Genomic DNA, 21474 nt, shown 5'->3' on the forward strand with positions numbered 1-21474 from the left:
AGGTCTGAACACTTTCCGTACCCACTATATGTTAAATGTGCACTGTGGTTTTCTGATGTGTGCTCAGCATGCTTTTAGAGTATGACATGTTACTTAAAAAAATGTAAATTAAAAATCCCTTTATCATAGGCTTGCGCTAGGGAAAAAATATACCGTAATAATATTGATGTCTCCCTCCTTCAGCGCCGGTCGTCGTTAACAGGCTGCAGTGACATTACAACTACAACACCCATGTCCACGACTAGAGTTGAGCGACTTTGGTCGGATCGGGTTTCATGAAACAAAATTTGTTTCAGATGAAACTGGTCCGACTAGGGCAAAAAAAGTCGGAGTTTCGTCCGAAACCCGACCCCAATGCAAGTCAATGGGAAATAAAAGTCGGCATTGAGTGGATGAATGACCACTGCAGCCAATCACGAAATTCAGTGATCATGCCGTGATAGATGGCACAATCTGCCACATCCAGTAAATGTCTGCAACTGCCACATGTATTGTAGCTGCTTCGTCTTTATGAGAGTGAGACCCATGCACAATTGTGGCACAGGAGCCATTTGCTCTCATAGCAGGGCCCTCATCTTGGGATCTGTTTTGATCTATGTGATTATTGCTATGCTGTAATGTCTATTGTCTGTAGAACTCCCCTCTATAATGTAAAGTGGTGCCGAATATGTTGGCGCTATAGAAATAAAAGTATTGTTATTATAGTCCGCGCCGGCCGTTGTGGAGATGTCCCAATACTTTTGTCCATGCAGTGTAAGCCCAGAGCTTACGTGAGTCGGCAGAGACAGTTATAATGCAATACTGTGCAGCCGCCATGGTCATCTGGAGACATTGTTAATGGTCAACTCAACTCTTTGTTAGCTCAGAGAGTCCGGGCTTCGCTCTGGGTAGTTCAGTCAACAGGAAAGGTAAGAGGTCACACAGGAAGGGATGTATCAGAGGCAGTTCCTGCAGTCCTGTCCACAGCGCTGAGATCGGAGCTGCTCTCATGCTAGTCCGTCGGAGAGCAAGAACGAAACTGCAGAGGTAAGACATATTCACACTATTTTAGACTAAACTGGATCTTTAAATACAGATGCAGCAGAGCTGAGTTTGTCAGATGTAATAGATTTAGGTTTAGGTTTGTTACAACATTGTATGCTGTGGTTTTACATAGGACTGCAGGTAAGTTTAACACATTCTCTCTACCCAAATAGTTCATTGGATACACAATGCTGAATGTTATGACTTGTACTATGTTCTGTTTTGGTTTCAAAGTGTAACTGTCGCTTTAAAAAAAAATTGGAGGTTTTGATCGGTGGTGATCGGGATGATGAGACCCCCGTCATCAGTATAGCACCATGCTGTCCGTCACGCACTGTGAGATAGCAGTCTGGACCAGTGGAGCTGAGACTGACATCTCTCTATGACATATGCAAGTTTTTAAAAACTTAAACACGCTTGAAACCTCCTTGATATGCCAGTACATGTGATTCAGACACGGAGCGCTGATGTATGGAGCGAGAGGTCAGTCGCTGGTTCTGCTGCGCACATGGAGAAAGACAGCTCCGCACTACAGCCGGAATCCATCTCTAAGGCGACGTTAGTGCAATTAGCTTTTGGTGAGTTTTTAACGCTGCGTATTTTTAAAAAATACAAGTACCCAGTTTACCGGTAACTTAATAGGTGCAGAAAATCTGCAACATCAAAAACTCATCATAGGAACATAGCCGAAGAACAGCGACCAGAGCTAGTGCTGATCACTTCTGCTCAAGCCCTTATGGCCATGTTGACACATTGCATTTTTCCTGCGTTTATATTCTGCTGGCAAAACCTGCTGCAAAAAAAAGCAGACTTTGCTGCGTATTTGCTGCGTTTTTGTTGTCTCTTGTGCAGGCTGATAAGGACAATAAAAACACTTTAAAGCATTAAATAAATGAATAAAAAAAGAAATCGAAATGCCAGAATTTCCATTCTTCAGCACATCATATATACCGTAAAATTGTAATAATAAAGTCAGCCTGCAATGCAAAAAAAAAAAACAAACAAGCCCAAAAACCAATTTTTTTTCTCTTTTACAAATCTGTGAATTTTTAGTTTTGCCGTTTAATTTCAAAAACCCTTTCCAAGTTTGGAATCACCGTGTCAGAAGTGAAAGCTCGGGGGTATTCTCATGATCCTAACGATACGACTGTGGAGCTGTAATTTACATTCACTAAACTGAGATTATCTGGAATTCAGAAAATACATTTAGTGCTTGAAAAATTTTGTATTTTTTTTTAAAAAAAAACAAAAAAATTCCACGAAATTCGCCATCACCAATAAATCATCCGTTCGCTGTCACAACATAAAAACATAAATGGTTCTGAATGATTCGTCACTCTGCAGATCGTTACTGAAAAGCAAACACAAAAGTTAAAGAGTAACTGCAGGAAGAGAACGTTAGCGGGTCGCAGGTGTGAGATTAATATATGGCAATGTGGCCGCACTCCATGTTTGTTTTACTTTTTTACTGAGTCCCAGAATGTGCTCAGAAAATAATCCATGGGCACGGGACGTCGGACCAGGGGAGCGCTGGGGAAGAGAAGGAGTCTGATCACCTCCATAGCCTTCTATATTCATCATGAGAAGGATTGTCCCATCGCTGTGGCGACTGCGATCATTTCTGTAAAATCACTAATTGCTGACTGAAATGTCACAACAAGTAGACTGCGGCTGTAGGCGGCATTCACATACCGGTGTGACACGTCCTCGTGCTGCCATTGTTCTCTCGGACAGAACATGGACCCATAAAGCGTCATTGATCCATGTACACATTAGTAGTACAAACATTCATGTCTCTGCTCTCGGAGACTCAGATCAGGGTCTGCTCTCATTCTCTTTGAGAATCGGGTTCAGCCATTAAAGTCTGTGAGAATCCGAGATAGGCCGGGCTCACACGTGCGTGTGCAATGCGAGAAACTCGCGCATCAACACCCGGCACTACCGCCGGCACTCAGGACCAGAGTGTATGTATTTCTATGCAGCCGCACACTCCTGTCCCGAGCGCCGGTGGCAGTGCCGGGTATTGATACGAGAGACTCGCGCCACTTTCGATTATCACACTCGCAAGTGTGACCCCGACCAAAGACAGACTCTGTAGCTCACTTCTCATTCCTAATTTCACCCGATTTAAACTGATCCATTTTAGAGAGTCAATGGAGTAAAAAAAAGTCCAGAAAATATACCTGCTCCACGGAGTAAAAAAGGATGAGAAATAGGAGGATGAAACCAGACGGTCAATTTTACATTTGTGTAGAAATGTAACACAGACATGTGAATGCAGATAACTTGTCAGAAACACTCACCTCTGCTACAACTCAGTCCTACGACACCTAATATCACCCAGACAGTACTAGTAACATTCCTATAGATACAGCACGAGTAACATTCCTATAGATACAGCACTAGTAACATTCCTATAGATACAGCACGAGTAACATTCCTATAGATACAGCACTAGTAACATTCCTATAGATACAGCACGAGTAACATTCCTATAGATACAGCATGAGTAACATTCCTATAGATACAGCGCTAGTAACATTCCTATAGATACAGCACTAGTAACATTCCTATAGATACAGCGCTAGTAACATTCCTATAGATACAGCACTAGTAACGTTCCTATAGATACAGCACGAGTAACATTCCTATAGATACAGCATGAGTAACATTCCTATAGATATAGCACTAGTAACATTCCTATAGATATAGCACTAGTAACATTCCTATAGATACAGCACTAGTAACATTCCTATAGATACAGCACTAGTAACATTCCTATAGATACAGCGCTAGTAACATTCCTATAGATACAGCACTAGTAACATTCCTATAGATACAGCACTGGCAACATTCCTATAGATACAGCGCTAGTAACATACCAATAGATACAGCACTAGTAACATTCCTATAGATACAGCACTGGCAACATTCCTATAGATACAGCGCTAGTAACATTCCTATAGATACAGCACTAGTAACATTCCTATAGATACAGCACTGGCAACATTCCTATAGATACAGCACTAGTAACATTCCTATAGATACAGCACTAGTAACATTCCTATAGATACAGCACTAGTAACATTCCTATAGATACAGCACTAGTAACATTCCTATAGATACAGCACTAGTAACATTCCTATAGATACAGCACGAGTAACATTCCTATAGATACAGCACTAGTAACATTCCTATAGATACAGCGCTAGTAACACTCCTATAGATACAGCACTAGTAACATTCCTATAGATACAGCACTAGTAACATTCCTATAGATACAGCACAAGTAACATTCCTATAGATACAGCACTAGTAACATTCCTATAGATACAGCACGAGTAACATTCCTATAGATACAGCACTAGTAACATTCCTATAGATACAGCACGAGTAACATTCCTATAGATACAGCACTAGTAACATTCCTATAGATACAGCACGAGTAACATTCCTATAGATACAGCACTAGTAACATTCCTATAGATACAGCACTAGTAACATTCCTATAGATACAGCACTAGTAACATTCCTATAGATACAGCACTAGTAACATTCCTATAGATACAGCACTAGTAACATTCCTATAGATACAGCACGAGTAACATTCCTATAGATACAGCACGAGTAACATTCCTATAGATACAGCACTAGTAACATTCCTATAGATACAGCGCTAGTAACATTCCTATAGATACAGCACTAGTAACATTCCTATAGATACAGCACTAGTAACATTCCTATAGATACAGCACTAGTAACATTCCTATAGATACAGCACTAGTAACGTTCCTATAGATACAGCTCGAGTAACATTCCTATAGATACAGCACTAGTAACATTCCTATAGATACAGCACTAGTAACATTCCTATAGATACAGCGCTAGTATCATTCCTATAGATACAGGACTAGTAACACTCCTATAGATACAGCACTAGTAACATTCCTATAGATACAGCGCTAGTATCATTCCTATAGATACAGCGCTAGTAACACTCCTATAGATACAGCACTAGTAACACTCCTATAGATACAGCGCTAGTAACATTCCTATAGATACAGCGATAATAACATTCCTATAGATAAAGCGCTAGTATCATTCCTATAGATACAGCGCTAGTAACACTCCTATAGATCCAGCACTAGGACGATTCCTATAGATACAGCACTAGTATCATTCCTATAGATACAGGACTAGTAACACTCCTATAGATACAGCGCTAGTAACATTCCTATAGATACAGCACTAGTAACACTCCTATAGATACAGCACTAGTAACATTCCTATAGATACAGCACTAGTAACACTCCTATAGATACAGCGCTAGTAACATTCCTATAGATACAGCACTAGTAACATTCCTATAGATACAGCACTAGTAACATTCCTATAGATACAGCGCTAGTAACACTCCTATAGATACAGCACTAGTAACATTCCTATAGATACAGCACTAGTAACATTCCTATAGATACAGCACTAGTAACACTCCTATAGATACAGCGCTAGTAACATTCCTATAGATACAGCACTAGTAACATTCCTATAGATACAGCACTAGTAACATTCCTATAGATACAGCGCTAGTAACATTCCTATAGATACAGCACTAGTAACATTCCTATAGATACAGCACTAGTAACATTCCTATAGATACAGCACTAGTAACATTCCTATAGATACAGCACTAGTAACATTCCTATAGATACAGCACTAGTAACATTCCTATAGATACAGCACTAGTAACATTCCTATAGATACAGCGCTAGTATCATTAATATAGATACAGGACTAGTAACACTCCTATAGATACAGCACTAGTAACATTCCTATAGATACAGCGCTAGTATCATTCCTATAGATACAGCGCTAGTAACACTCCTATAGATACAGCACTAGTAACACTCCTATAGATACAGCGCTAGTAACATTCCTATAGATACAGCGATAATAACATTCCTATAGATAAAGCGCTAGTATCATTCCTATAGATACAGCGCTAGTAACACTCCTATAGATCCAGCACTAGGACGATTCCTATAGATACAGCACTAGTATCATTCCTATAGATACAGGACTAGTAACACTCCTATAGATACAGCGCTAGTAACATTCCTATAGATACAGCACTAGTAACACTCCTATAGATACAGCACTAGTAACATTCCTATAGATACAGCGCTAGTAACACTCCTATAGATACAGCGCTAGTAACATTCCTATAGATACAGCACTAGTAACATTCCTATAGATACAGCACTAGTAACATTCCTATAGATACAGCACTAGTAACATTCCTATAGGTACAGCACGAGTAACATTCCTATAGATACAGCGCTAGTAACATTCCTATAGATACAGCACTAGTAACATTCCTATAGATACAGCACTAGTAACATTCCTATAGATACAGCACGAGTAACATTCCTATAGATACAGCGCTAGTAACATTCCTATAGATACAGCACGAGTAACATTCCTATAGATACAGCACTAGTAACATTCCTATAGATACAGCACTAGTAACATTCCTATAGGTACAGCGCTAGTAACATTCCTATAGATACAGCACTAGTAACATTCCTATAGATACAGCACTAGTAACATTCCTATAGATACAGCACGAGTAACATTCCTATAGATACAGCGCTAGTAACATTCCTATAGATACAGCACTAGTAACATTCCTATAGATACAGCACTAGTAACATTCCTATAGATACAGCACGAGTAACATTCCTATAGATACAGCGCTAGTAACATTCCTATAGATACAGCACGAGTAACATTCCTATAGATACAGCGCTAGTAACATTCCTATAGATACAGCACTAGTAACATTCCTATAGATACAGCACTAGTAACATTCCTATAGGTACAGCACGAGTAACATTCCTATAGATACAGCGCTAGTAACATTCCTATAGATACAGCACTAGTAACATTCCTATAGATACAGCACTAGTAACATTCCTATAGATACAGCACGAGTAACATTCCTATAGATACAGCGCTAGTAACATTCCTATAGATACAGCACGAGTAACATTCCTATAGATACAGCACTAGTAACATTCCTATAGATACAGCACTAGTAACATTCCTATAGGTACAGCGCTAGTAACATTCCTATAGATACAGCACTAGTAACATTCCTATAGATACAGCACTAGTAACATTCCTATAGATACAGCACGAGTAACATTCCTATAGATACAGCACTAGTAACATTCCTATAGGTACAGCACTAGTAACATTCCTATAGATACAGCACTAGTAACATTCCTATAGATACAGCACTAGTAACATTCCTATAGATACAGCGCTAGTAACATTCCTATAGATACAGCGCTAGTAACATTCCTATAGATACAGCACTAGTAACATTCCTATAGATACAGCGCTAGTAACATTCCTATAGATACAGCACGAGTAACATTCCTATAGATACAGCACTAGTAACATTCCTATAGGTACAGCACTAGTAACATTCCTATAGATACAGCACTAGTAACATTCCTATAGATACAGCACGAGTAACATTCCTATAGATACAGCGCTAGTAACATTCCTATAGATACAGCACTAGTAACATTCCTATAGATACAGCACTAGTAACATTCCTATAGATACAGCACGAGTAACATTCCTATAGATACAGCGCTAGTAACATTCCTATAGATACAGCACTAGTAACATTCCTATAGATACAGCACTAGTAAGACTCCTATAGATACAGCGCTAGTAACACTCCTATAGATACAGCACTAGTAACACTCCTATAGATACAGCACTAGTAACATTCCTATAGATACAGCACTAGTAACACTCCTATAGATACAGCGCTAGTAACATTCCTATAGATACAGCACTAGTAACATTCCTATAGATACAGCACTAGTAACATTCCTATAGATACAGCACTAGTAACATTCCTATAGATACAGCACTAGTAACATTCCTATAGATACAGCACTAGTAAGACTCCTATAGATACAGCGCTAGTAACATTCCTATAGATACAGCACTAGTAAGACTCCTATAGATACAGCACTAGTAACATTCCTATAGATACAGCACTAGTAACACTCCTATAGATACAGCGCTAGTAACATTCCTATAGATACAGCACGAGTAACATTCCTATAGATACAGCACTAGTAACATTCCTATAGATACAGCACTAGTAACATTCCTATAGATACAGCACTAGTAACATTCCTATAGATACAGCACTAGTAACATTCCTATAGATACAGCACTAGTAACATTCCTATAGATACAGCACTAGTAAGACTCCTATAGATACAGCACTAGTAACATTCCTATAGATACAGCACTAGTAACACTCCTATAGATACAGCGCTAGTAACATTCCTATAGATACAGCACGAGTAACATTCCTATAGATACAGCACTAGTAACATTCCTATAGATACAGCACTAGTAACATTCCTATAGATACAGCACGAGTAACATTCCTATAGATACAGCACTAGTAACATTCCTATAGATACAGCACTAGTAACATTCCTATAGATACAGCACTGGCAACATTCCTATAGATACAGCGCTAGTAACATTCCTATAGATACAGCGCTAGTAACATTCCTATAGATACAGCACTGGCAACATTCCTATAGATACAGCACTAGTAACATTCCTATAGATACAGCACTAGTAACATTCCTATAGATACAGCACTAGTAACATTCCTATAGATACAGCACGAGTAACATTCCTATAGATACAGCACTAGTAACATTCCTATAGATACAGCACGAGTAACATTCCTATAGATACAGCACTAGTAACATTCCTATAGATACAGCACGAGTAACATTCCTATAGATACAGCACTAGTAACATTCCTATAGATACAGCACTAGTAACATTCCTATAGATACAGCGCTAGTAACATTCCTATAGATACAGCACTAGTAACATTCCTATAGATACAGCACTAGTAACATTCCTATAGATACAGCACTAGTAACGTTCCTATAGATACAGCTCGAGTAACATTCCTATAGATACAGCACTAGTAACATTCCTATAGATACAGCACTAGTAACATTCCTATAGATACAGCGCTAGTATCATTCCTATAGATACAGGACTAGTAACACTCCTATAGATACAGCACTAGTAACATTCCTATAGATACAGCGCTAGTATCATTCCTATAGATACAGCGCTAGTAACACTCCTATAGATACAGCACTAGTAACATTCCTATAGATACAGCACTAGTAACACTCCTATAGATACAGCACTAGTAACACTCCTATAGATACAGCGCTAGTAACATTCCTATAGATACAGCGATAATAACATTCCTATAGATACAGCACTAGTAACATTCCTATAGGTACAGCACTAGTAACATTCCTATAGATACAGCACTAGTAACATTCCTATAGATACAGCACGAGTAACATTCCTATAGATACAGCGCTAGTAACATTCCTATAGATACAGCACTAGTAACATTCCTATAGATACAGCACTAGTAACATTCCTATAGATACAGCACTAGTAACATTCCTATAGATACAGCACTAGTAAGACTCCTATAGATACAGCGCTAGTAACACTCCTATAGATACAGCACTAGTAACACTCCTATAGATACAGCGCTAGTAACACTCCTATAGATACAGCGCTAGTAACATTCCTATAGATACAGCACTAGTAACATTCCTATAGATACAGCACTAGTAACACTCCTATAGATACAGCGCTAGTAACACTCCTATAGATACAGCACTAGTAACATTCCTATAGATACAGCACTAGTAACACTCCTATAGATACAGCGCTAGTAACATTCCTATAGATACAGCACGAGTAACATTCCTATAGATACAGCACTAGTAACATTCCTATAGATACAGCACTAGTAACATTCCTATAGATACAGCACTAGTAACATTCCTATAGATACAGCACTAGTAACATTCCTATAGATACAGCACTAGTAAGACTCCTATAGATACAGCGCTAGTAACATTCCTATAGATACAGCACTAGTAAGACTCCTATAGATACAGCACTAGTAACATTCCTATAGATACAGCACTAGTAACACTCCTATAGATACAGCGCTAGTAACATTCCTATAGATACAGCACGAGTAACATTCCTATAGATACAGCACTAGTAACATTCCTATAGATACAGCACTAGTAACATTCCTATAGATACAGCACTAGTAACATTCCTATAGATACAGCACTAGTAACATTCCTATAGATACAGCACTAGTAACATTCCTATAGATACAGCACGAGTAACATTCCTATAGATACAGCACTAGTAACATTCCTATAGGTACAGCACTAGTAACATTCCTATAGATACAGCACTAGTAACATTCCTATAGATACAGCACTAGTAACATTCCTATAGATACAGCGCTAGTAACATTCCTATAGATACAGCGCTAGTAACATTCCTATAGATACAGCACTAGTAACATTCCTATAGATACAGCGCTAGTAACATTCCTATAGATACAGCACGAGTAACATTCCTATAGATACAGCACTAGTAACATTCCTATAGGTACAGCACTAGTAACATTCCTATAGATACAGCACTAGTAACATTCCTATAGATACAGCACGAGTAACATTCCTATAGATACAGCGCTAGTAACATTCCTATAGATACAGCACTAGTAACATTCCTATAGATACAGCACTAGTAACATTCCTATAGATACAGCACTAGTAACATTCCTATAGATACAGCACTAGTAAGACTCCTATAGATACAGCGCTAGTAACATTCCTATAGATACAGCACGAGTAACATTCCTATAGATACAGCGCTAGTAACATTCCTATAGATACAGCACTAGTAACATTCCTATAGATACAGCACTAGTAAGACTCCTATAGATACAGCGCTAGTAACACTCCTATAGATACAGCACTAGTAACACTCCTATAGATACAGCACTAGTAACATTCCTATAGATACAGCACTAGTAACACTCCTATAGATACAGCGCTAGTAACATTCCTATAGATACAGCACGAGTAACATTCCTATAGATACAGCACTAGTAACATTCCTATAGATACAGCACTAGTAACATTCCTATAGATACAGCACTAGTAACATTCCTATAGATACAGCACTAGTAACATTCCTATAGATACAGCACTAGTAAGACTCCTATAGATACAGCGCTAGTAACATTCCTATAGATACAGCACTAGTAAGACTCCTATAGATACAGCACTAGTAACATTCCTATAGATACAGCACTAGTAACACTCCTATAGATACAGCGCTAGTAACATTCCTATAGATACAGCACGAGTAACATTCCTATAGATACAGCACTAGTAACATTCCTATAGATACAGCACTAGTAACATTCCTATAGATACAGCACTAGTAACATTCCTATAGATACAGCACTAGTAACATTCCTATAGATACAGCACTAGTAACATTCCTATAGATACAGCACTAGTAAGACTCCTATAGATACAGCACTAGTAACATTCCTATAGATACAGCACTAGTAACACTCCTATAGATACAGCGCTAGTAACATTCCTATAGATACAGCACGAGTAACATTCCTATAGATACAGCACTAGTAACATTCCTATAGATACAGCACTAGTAACATTCCTATAGATACAGCACGAGTAACATTCCTATAGATACAGCACTAGTAACATTCCTATAGATACAGCACTAGTAACATTCCTATAGATACAGCACTGGCAACATTCCTATAGATACAGCGCTAGTAACATTCCTATAGATACAGCACTAGTAACATTCCTATAGATACAGCACTGGCAACATTCCTATAGATACAGCACTAGTAACATTCCTATAGATACAGCACTAGTAACATTCCTATAGATACAGCACTAGTAACATTCCTATAGATACAGCACGAGTAACATTCCTATAGATACAGCACTAGTAACATTCCTATAGATACAGCACGAGTAACATTCCTATAGATACAGCACTAGTAACATTCCTATAGATACAGCACGAGTAACATTCCTATAGATACAGCACTAGTAACATTCCTATAGATACAGCACTAGTAACATTCCTATAGATACAGCACTAGTAACATTCCTATAGATACAGCACTAGTAACATTCCTATAGATACAGCACTAGTAACATTCCTATAGATACAGCACGAGTAACATTCCTATAGATACAGCACTAGTAACATTCCTATAGATACAGCACGAGTAACATTCCTATAGATACAGCACTAGTAACATTCCTATAGATACAGCACTAGTAACATTCCTATAGATACAGCGCTAGTAACATTCCTATAGATACAGCACTAGTAACATTCCTATAGATACAGCACTAGTAACATTCCTATAGATACAGCACTAGTAACGTTCCTATAGATACAGCTCGAGTAACATTCCTATAGATACAGCACTAGTAACATTCCTATAGATACAGCACTAGTAACATTCCTATAGATACAGCGCTAGTATCATTCCTATAGATACAGGACTAGTAACACTCCTATAGATACAGCACTAGTAACATTCCTATAGATACAGCGCTAGTATCATTCCTATAGATACAGCGCTAGTAACACTCCTATAGATACAGCACTAGTAACATTCCTATAGATACAGCACTAGTAACACTCCTATAGATACAGCACTAGTAACACTCCTATAGATACAGCGCTAGTAACATTCCTATAGATACAGCGATAATAACATTCCTATAGATAAAGCGCTAGTATCATTCCTATAGATACAGCGCTAGTAACACTCCTATAGATCCAGCACTAGGACGATTCCTATAGATACAGCACTAGTATCATTCCTATAGATACAGGACTAGTAACACTCCTATAGATACAGCGCTAGTAACATTCCTATAGATACAGCACTAGTAACACTCCTATAGATACAGCACTAGTAACATTCCTATAGATACAGCACTAGTAACACTCCTATAGATACAGCGCTAGTAACACTCCTATAGATACAGCACTAGTAACATTCCTATAGATACAGCACTAGTAACACTCCTATAGATACAGCACTAGTAACACTCCTATAGATACAGCGCTAGTAACATTCCTATAGATACAGCGATAATAACATTCCTATAGATAAAGCGCTAGTATCATTCCTATAGATACAGCGCTAGTAACACTCCTATAGATCCAGCACTAGGACGATTCCTATAGATACAGCACTAGTATCATTCCTATAGATACAGGACTAGTAACACTCCTATAGATACAGCGCTAGTAACATTCCTATAGATACAGCACTAGTAACACTCCTATAGATACAGCACTAGTAACATTCCTATAGATACAGCACTAGTAACACTCCTATAGATACAGCGCTAGTAACATTCCTATAGATACAGCGCTAGTAACATTCCTATAGATACAGCGCTAGTAACATTCCTATAGATACAGCACTAGTAACATTCCTATAGATACAGCACGAGTAACATTCCTATAGATACAGCGCTAGTAACATTCCTATAGATACAGCGCTAGTAACATTCCTATAGATACAGCACTAGTAACATTCCTATAGATACAGCACGAGTAACATTCCTATAGATACAGCGCTAGTAACATTCCTATAGATACAGCACTAGTAACATTCCTATAGATACAGCACTAGTAACATTCCTATAGATACAGCACGAGTAACATTCCTATAGATACAGCACTAGTAACATTCCTATAGGTACAGCACTAGTAACATTCCTATAGATACAGCACTAGTAACATTCCTATAGATACAGCACTAGTAACATTCCTATAGATACAGCGCTAGTAACATTCCTATAGATACAGCGCTAGTAACATTCCTATAGATACAGCACTAGTAACATTCCTATAGATACAGCGCTAGTAACATTCCTATAGATACAGCACGAGTAACATTCCTATAGATACAGCACTAGTAACATTCCTATAGGTACAGCACTAGTAACATTCCTATAGATACAGCACGAGTAACATTCCTATAGATACAGCGCTAGTAACATTCCTATAGATACAGCACTAGTAACATTCCTATAGATACAGCACTAGTAACATTCCTATAGATACAGCACGAGTAACATTCCTATAGATACAGCGCTAGTAACATTCCTATAGATACAGCACTAGTAACATTCCTATAGATACAGCACTAGTAAGACTCCTACAGATACAGCGCTAGTAACACTCCTATAGATACAGCACTAGTAACACTCCTATAGATACAGCACTAGTAACATTCCTATAGATACAGCACTAGTAACACTCCTATAGATACAGCGCTAGTAACATTCCTATAGATACAGCACGAGTAACATTCCTATAGATACAGCACTAGTAACATTCCTATAGATACAGCACTAGTAACATTCCTATAGATACAGCACTAGTAACATTCCTATAGATACAGCACTAGTAACATTCCTATAGATACAGCACTAGTAAGACTCCTATAGATACAGCGCTAGTAACATTCCTATAGATACAGCACTAGTAAGACTCCTATAGATACAGCACTAGTAACATTCCTATAGATACAGCACTAGTAACACTCCTATAGATACAGCGCTAGTAACATTCCTATAGATACAGCACGAGTAACATTCCTATAGATACAGCACTAGTAACATTCCTATAGATACAGCACTAGTAACATTCCTATAGATACAGCACTAGTAACATTCCTATAGATACAGCACTAGTAACATTCCTATAGATACAGCACTAGTAACATTCCTATAGATACAGCACTAGTAAGACTCCTATAGATACAGCACTAGTAACATTCCTATAGATACAGCACTAGTAACACTCCTATAGATACAGCGCTAGTAACATTCCTATAGATACAGCACGAGTAACATTCCTATAGATACAGCACTAGTAACATTCCTATAGATACAGCACTAGTAACATTCCTATAGATACAGCACGAGTAACATTCCTATAGATACAGCACTAGTAACATTCCTATAGATACAGCACTAGTAACATTCCTATAGATACAGCACGAGTAACATTCCTATAGATACAGCGCTAGTAACATTCCTATAGATACAGCGCTAGTAACATTCCTATAGATACAGCACTAGTAACATTCCTATAGATACAGCGCTAGTAACATTCCTATAGATACAGCACTAGTAACATTCCTATAGATACAGCACTAGTAACATTCCTATAGATACAGCACTAGTAACATTCCTATAGATACAGCGCTAGTAACATTCCTATAGGTACAGCACGAGTAACATTCCTATAGATACAGCACTAGTAACATTCCTATAGATACAGCACTAGTAACATTCCTATAGATACAGCACTAGTAACATTCCTATAGGTACAGCACGAGTAACATTCCTATAGATACAGCACTAGTAACATTCCTATAGATACAGCACTAGTAACATTCCTATAGATACAGCACTAGTAACATTCCTATAGATACAGCACGAGTAACATTCCTATAGATACAGCACTAGTAACATTCCTATAGATACAGCACTAGTAACACTCCTATAGATACAGCGCTAGTAACATTCCTATAGATACAGCACTAGTAACATTCCTATAGATACAGCACGAGTAACATTCCTATAGATACAGCACTAGTAACATTCCTATAGATACAGCACGAGTAACATTCCTATAGATACAGCACTAGTAACATTCCTATAGGTACAGCGCTAGTAACATTCCTATAGATACAGCACTAGTAACATTCCTATAGATACAGCACTAGTAAGACTCCTATAGATACAGCACTAGTAACATTCCTATAGATACAGCACTAGTAACACTCCTATAGATACAGCGCTAGTAACATTCCTATAGATACAGCACGAGTAACATTCCTATAGATACAGCACTAGTAACATTCCTATAGATACAGCACTAGTAACATTCCTATAGATACAGCACTAGTAACATTCCTATAGGTACAGCACGAGTAACATTCCTATAGATACAGCACTAGTAACATTCCTATAGATACAGCACTAGTAACATTCCTATAGATACAGCACTAGTAACATTCCTATAGATACAGCACTAGTAACATTCCTATAGATACAGCACGAGTAACATTCCTATAGATACAGCGCTAGTAACATTCCTATAGATACAGCACTAGTAACATTCCTATAGATACAGCGCTAGTAACATTCCTATAGATACAGCACTAGTAACATTCCTATAGATACAGCACTAGTAACGTTCCTATAGATACAGCACGAGTAACATTCCTATAGATACAGCACTAGTAACATTCCTATAGATACAGCACTAGTAACATTCCTATAGATACAGCACTAGTAACATTCCTATAGATACAGCACTAGTAACATTCCTATAGATACAGCGCTAGTAAGACTCCTATAGATACAGCACTAGTAACATTCCTATAGATACAGCACGAGTAACATTCCTATAGATACAGCACTAGTAACGTTCCTATAGATACAGCACGAGTAACATTCCTATAGATACAGCGCTAGTAACATTCCTATAGATACAGCACTAGTAACACTCCTATAGATACAGCGCTAGTATCATTCCTATAGATACAGCGCTAGTAACACTCCTATAGATACAGCACTAGTAACATTCCTATAGATACAGCACTAGTAACATTCCTATAGATACAGCACTAGTAACATTCCTATAGATACAGCACTAGTAACATTCCTATAGATACAGCGCTAATAACATTCCTATAGATACAGCGCTAGTATCATTCCTATAGATACAGCGCTAGTAACATTCCTATAGATCCACCACTAGGAAGATTCCTATAGATACAGCACTAGTATCATTCCTATAGATACAGGACTAGTAACACTCCTATAGATACAGCACTAGTAACATTCCTATAGATACAGCACTAGTAACATTCCTATAGATACAGCACTAGTAACATTCCTATAGATACAGCACTAGTAACATTCCTATAGATACAGCACTAGTAACACTCCTATAGATACAGCACTAGTAACATTCCTATAGATACAGCACTAGTAACATTCCTATAGATACAGCACTAGTAACATTCCTATAGATACAGGACTAGTAACATTCCTATAGATACAGCACTAGTAACATTCCTATAGATACAGCACTAGTAACACTCCTATAGATACAGCACCAGTAACATTCCTATAGATACAGCACTAGTAACATTCCTATAGATACAGCACTAGTAACACTCCTATAGGTACAGCACTAGTAACATTCCTATAGATACAGCACTAGTAACATTCCTATAGATACAGCACTAGTAACATTCCTATAGATACAGCACTAGTATCTGATTTGTGCCCTGTCTGCAGAACCTGCAGGGCACAAATCAGATTTTCTAAAGCTGACAATGAATTGAGGCTTGAAAGAGATGTCAAAAGCAATCATAAAGGATTTTGGGGATATGTCAAAAGTAAAAGAAAAGTCAAAGATGCTATAGGATTTTTACAGGATGAAAATGATGAAATGGTAAGACAGGATGTTGAGAAGACCGAACTTTTAAATTCCTATTTTGCATCTGTTTTCTCTCAGAAAGGAAATGTAACCTCCACTGTTCTTCACTGTCCTATTAAGGGAATAGAAGAATACAGGATATCTATAAACAGAAAGATAGTGAGGAAACACTTAGCTAACCTAAATGAATTCAAGTCTCCAGGTCCAGATGAATTACACCCCAGAGTACTGAAGGAGATAGCAGAAGAAATTTTTGAACCCCTCTCCATAATCTTTGAAAATTCTTGGAGAACAGGAGAAGTCCCAGAAGACTGGAGAAGAGCAAATGTTGTTCCTATCTTCAAAAATGGGAAGAAGGTGGACCCAGGCAACTATAGGCCGGTGAGCCTGACTTCTATACCAGGAAAGATCTTTGAACAAATTATTAAACAACATGTATGTCAGTACCTAGATAAGAATGAAGTGATTAAACAGAGTCAGCATGGGTTTGTAACTAATAAGTCATGTCAGACTAACTTAATTTCCTTCTATGATGGAATCACTTATTGGGTGGATCAAGGAAATGCTGTAGATATAGTATATCTTGACTTCAGCAAAGCACTTGACAAAGTATCTCATACAATCCTTATTGAAAAAATGACTAAGTACGGAATGGACAAGGCAACTGTTAGGTGGATTCATAACTGGCTTAGTGATCGGACCCAAAGAGTGGTCGTAAATGGCTGCACATCCAGTTGGAAGAATGTCTCAAGTGGGGTACCACAGGGCTCTGTCCTGGGCCCTGTATTATTCAACATCTTTATCAATGATTTAGATGAAGGAATTGAGGGTAAACTGATTACATTTGCTGATGACACAAAGCTAGGTGGGATAGCTAATACTAGAGAAGAGAGAGAGAGGATTCAAAAAGATATAAATAAACTGGAGCAGTGGGCAGCAACTAGCAGAATGGTTTTTAACAGGGAAAAATGCAAAGTACTACATCTGGGCAATAAAAATGAAAAAAGCATATACAGAATGGGAGGAATAGGGCTAAGCAACAGCACATGTGAAAAAGACTTGGGTATACTAATAGATCACAGACTGAATATGAGTCAACAGTGTGATGCAGCAGCAAAAAAGGCAAATGCAATTCTAGGATGTATTAACAGAAGCATACAGTCTAGATCACGTGAAGTCATTATTGCCCTCTACTCCTCTTTGGTCAGACCTCATCTGGAATATTGTGTCCAGTTTTGGGCACCACATTTTAAAAAAGACATCGATAAACTGGAGCAAGTTCAGAAAAGAGCGACCAGAATGGTGACCGGTCTGCAAACCCTGTCTTATGAGGAAAGGTTGCAGGATTTGGGAATGTTTAGTTTGCAAAAGAGAAGACTGAGAGGAGACTTAATAGCTGTCTACAAATATCTAAAGGGCTGTCACATTGTAGAAGGATCATCGTTATTCTCATTTGCACAAGGAAAGACTAGAAGCAATGGGATGAAACTGAATGGGAGGAGACACAGATTAGATATTAGAAATAACTTTTTGACAGTTAGAGTGATCAATGCGTGGAACAGGCTGCCAAGAGAAGTTGTGAGTTCTCCTACAATGGAAGTCTTCAAACAGAGGCTGGACAGACATCTGACTGGGATGATTTAGCGAATCCTGCTTTGACAGGGGGTTGGACCAGATGGCCCAGGAGGTCCCTTCCAACTCTGTTTCTATGATTCTATGATTCTGGTAACATTCCTATAGATACAGCACTAGTAACATTCCTATAGATACAGCACTAGTAACACTCCTATAGATACAGCACTAGTTACATTCCTATAGATACAGCACTAATAACATTCCTATAGATACAGCACTAGTAACATTACTATAGATACAGCGTTAGTAACATTCCTATAGATACAGCACTAGTAACACTCCTATAGATACAGCACTAGTAACATTCCTACAGATACAGCACTAGTGACATTCCTATAGATATAGCACTAGTAACATTCCTATAGATACAGCACTAGTAACATTCCTATAGATACAGCACTTGTAACATTCCTATAGATACAGCACTAGTAACATTCCTATAGATACAGCACTAGTAACATTCCTATAGATACAGCACTAGTAACATTCCTATTGTCACGGTCCAGTCCGGAGTTTATTTTCTGCTGTCTTCACTCCGTACTGGTCATGCGGGAGTTAATCTCCTCAGCCTCTTTCTGGAGCTAGCTGGGCTATTTCAGTCTCTCACAGCCTGCTGACCAGTGTTAGTGATAGCTCAAGCTTCCAGTTTAGAGCCTCTGACCCTTGTACCCTGGTGATCCTCCTGCCTCTGACTGATATTCACGTGTATGACCCGGACTGATTTCTGACCTCGTCTCTTGGTATTCGTCTCTGCTGTTACGTTCCCTCTCTGGCATCTGACTCCCTGGCTTGTACCCCGACCACGTATTTGGCCTCACGTTTTGGACCCCGTGCTCATGTTCTGGCTTTCTGACTCTCGGCTTGGTATTTTGACTACGTGTATTGCTGCTCCTTCTGGTACGTCTGCTCCTGCTAGTTTCTGACTCGGTTCGTCTGACTATTCTCTCTCATTACCTGTGGCACCTGTGCTGTTGCTCAGGGTTGCTGTTCTTAGTGTGTAACCTCTCTTCCCTCACCAGCTCCCCCCTGTGGAGGTTTCACTACACCTATATATACAGCACTAGTAACACTCCTATAGATACAGCGCTAGTAACACTCCTATAGATACAGCACTAGTAACATTCCTATAGATACAGCGCTAGTAACACTCCTATAGATACAGCACTAGTAACACTCCTATAGATACAGCACTAGTAACACTCCTATAGATACAGCACTAGTAACATTCCTATAGATACAGCACTAGTAACACTCCTATAGATACAGCACTAGTAACACTCCTATAGATACAGCACTAGTAACATTCCTATAGATACAGCACTAGTAACACTCCTATAGATACAGCACTAGTAACATTCCTATAGATACAGCACTAGTAACACTCCTATAGATACAGCACTAGTAACATTCCTATAGATACAGCACTAGTAACATTCCTATAGATACAGCACTAGTAACACTCCTATAGATACAGCACTAGTAACACTCCTATAGATACAGCACTAGTAACATTCCTATAGATACAGCGTTAGTAACATTCCTATAGATACAGCACTAGTAACACTCCTATAGATACAGCACTAGTAACATTCCTATAGATACAGCGTTAGTAACATTCCTATAGATACAGCACTAGTAACATTCCTATAGATACAGCACTAGTAACACTCCTATAGATACAGCACTAGTAACATTCCTATAGATACAGCACTAGTAACATTCCTATAGATACAGCACTAGTAACATTCCTATAGGGATCGTGCTAGTAACACTCCTATAGAGACAGTATGATACACATTCCTATAGAAACAGTACTAGTAACATATAGGAACATTTCTTATAGAGACAGAACTAATAACACACCTACAGGGAAGGAGCTTTCATCAACATAATTCTGCTCCCAATGAAAATTAATAAGACAAGGAGAAAATCGTGGCTAAGTTATTGACTGTATAAATAAAGATTGTTATTATTATTATTTGTTATGCTCCTTACTTGTCAACAGTCATTTTTTTGCTGGACTACAAAGGGTCAGCGGTCTAATAATAAAGTGCACTAATAGTTGTGTTTCTTGCTGTTTAAGAGAGTTCCTGTACAGAACAGACTTCTAAATCTTTTATCTATGCAGTCTCTGGACCTGTAATAGTAACTTTTTTCATAACGTCAGTCATGGTCATTGACCTTATGAGGCTTTCCCAGTAGGAATCGGTGGTAGGTTGTAACATGGTACAGAGAATGCTATTGATTGGCAGCCAAAGATCTCGTCAGGTATCTACACATATTTTTATAAGATCCTTTTCTTAGTTC

At 38.3% G+C, this 21474-nt stretch overlaps 1 protein-coding gene across 2 annotated transcripts in view; it reads left to right on the plus strand.

Moving 5' to 3' along the window:
* Nucleotides 1-915: 915 nt before the first annotated feature.
* SH3TC1 (SH3 domain and tetratricopeptide repeats 1) overlaps nt 916-21474 on the plus strand; it is a 180241-nt gene continuing 159682 nt past the window's right edge. For both annotated transcript variants that reach the window (XM_073574548.1, XM_073574549.1), the window contains exon 1: nt 916-1026. The gene's annotated coding sequence lies outside the window, so the exon portion shown is untranslated. The remainder of the gene's footprint in view (nt 1027-21474) is intronic.

This window comes from Dendrobates tinctorius, unplaced genomic scaffold (assembly GCF_039654945.1).
Source record: "Dendrobates tinctorius isolate UK_male_01 unplaced genomic scaffold, ASM3965494v1 ptg000039l, whole genome shotgun sequence".
Taxonomy (NCBI): Eukaryota; Metazoa; Chordata; class Amphibia; order Anura; family Dendrobatidae; genus Dendrobates; species Dendrobates tinctorius.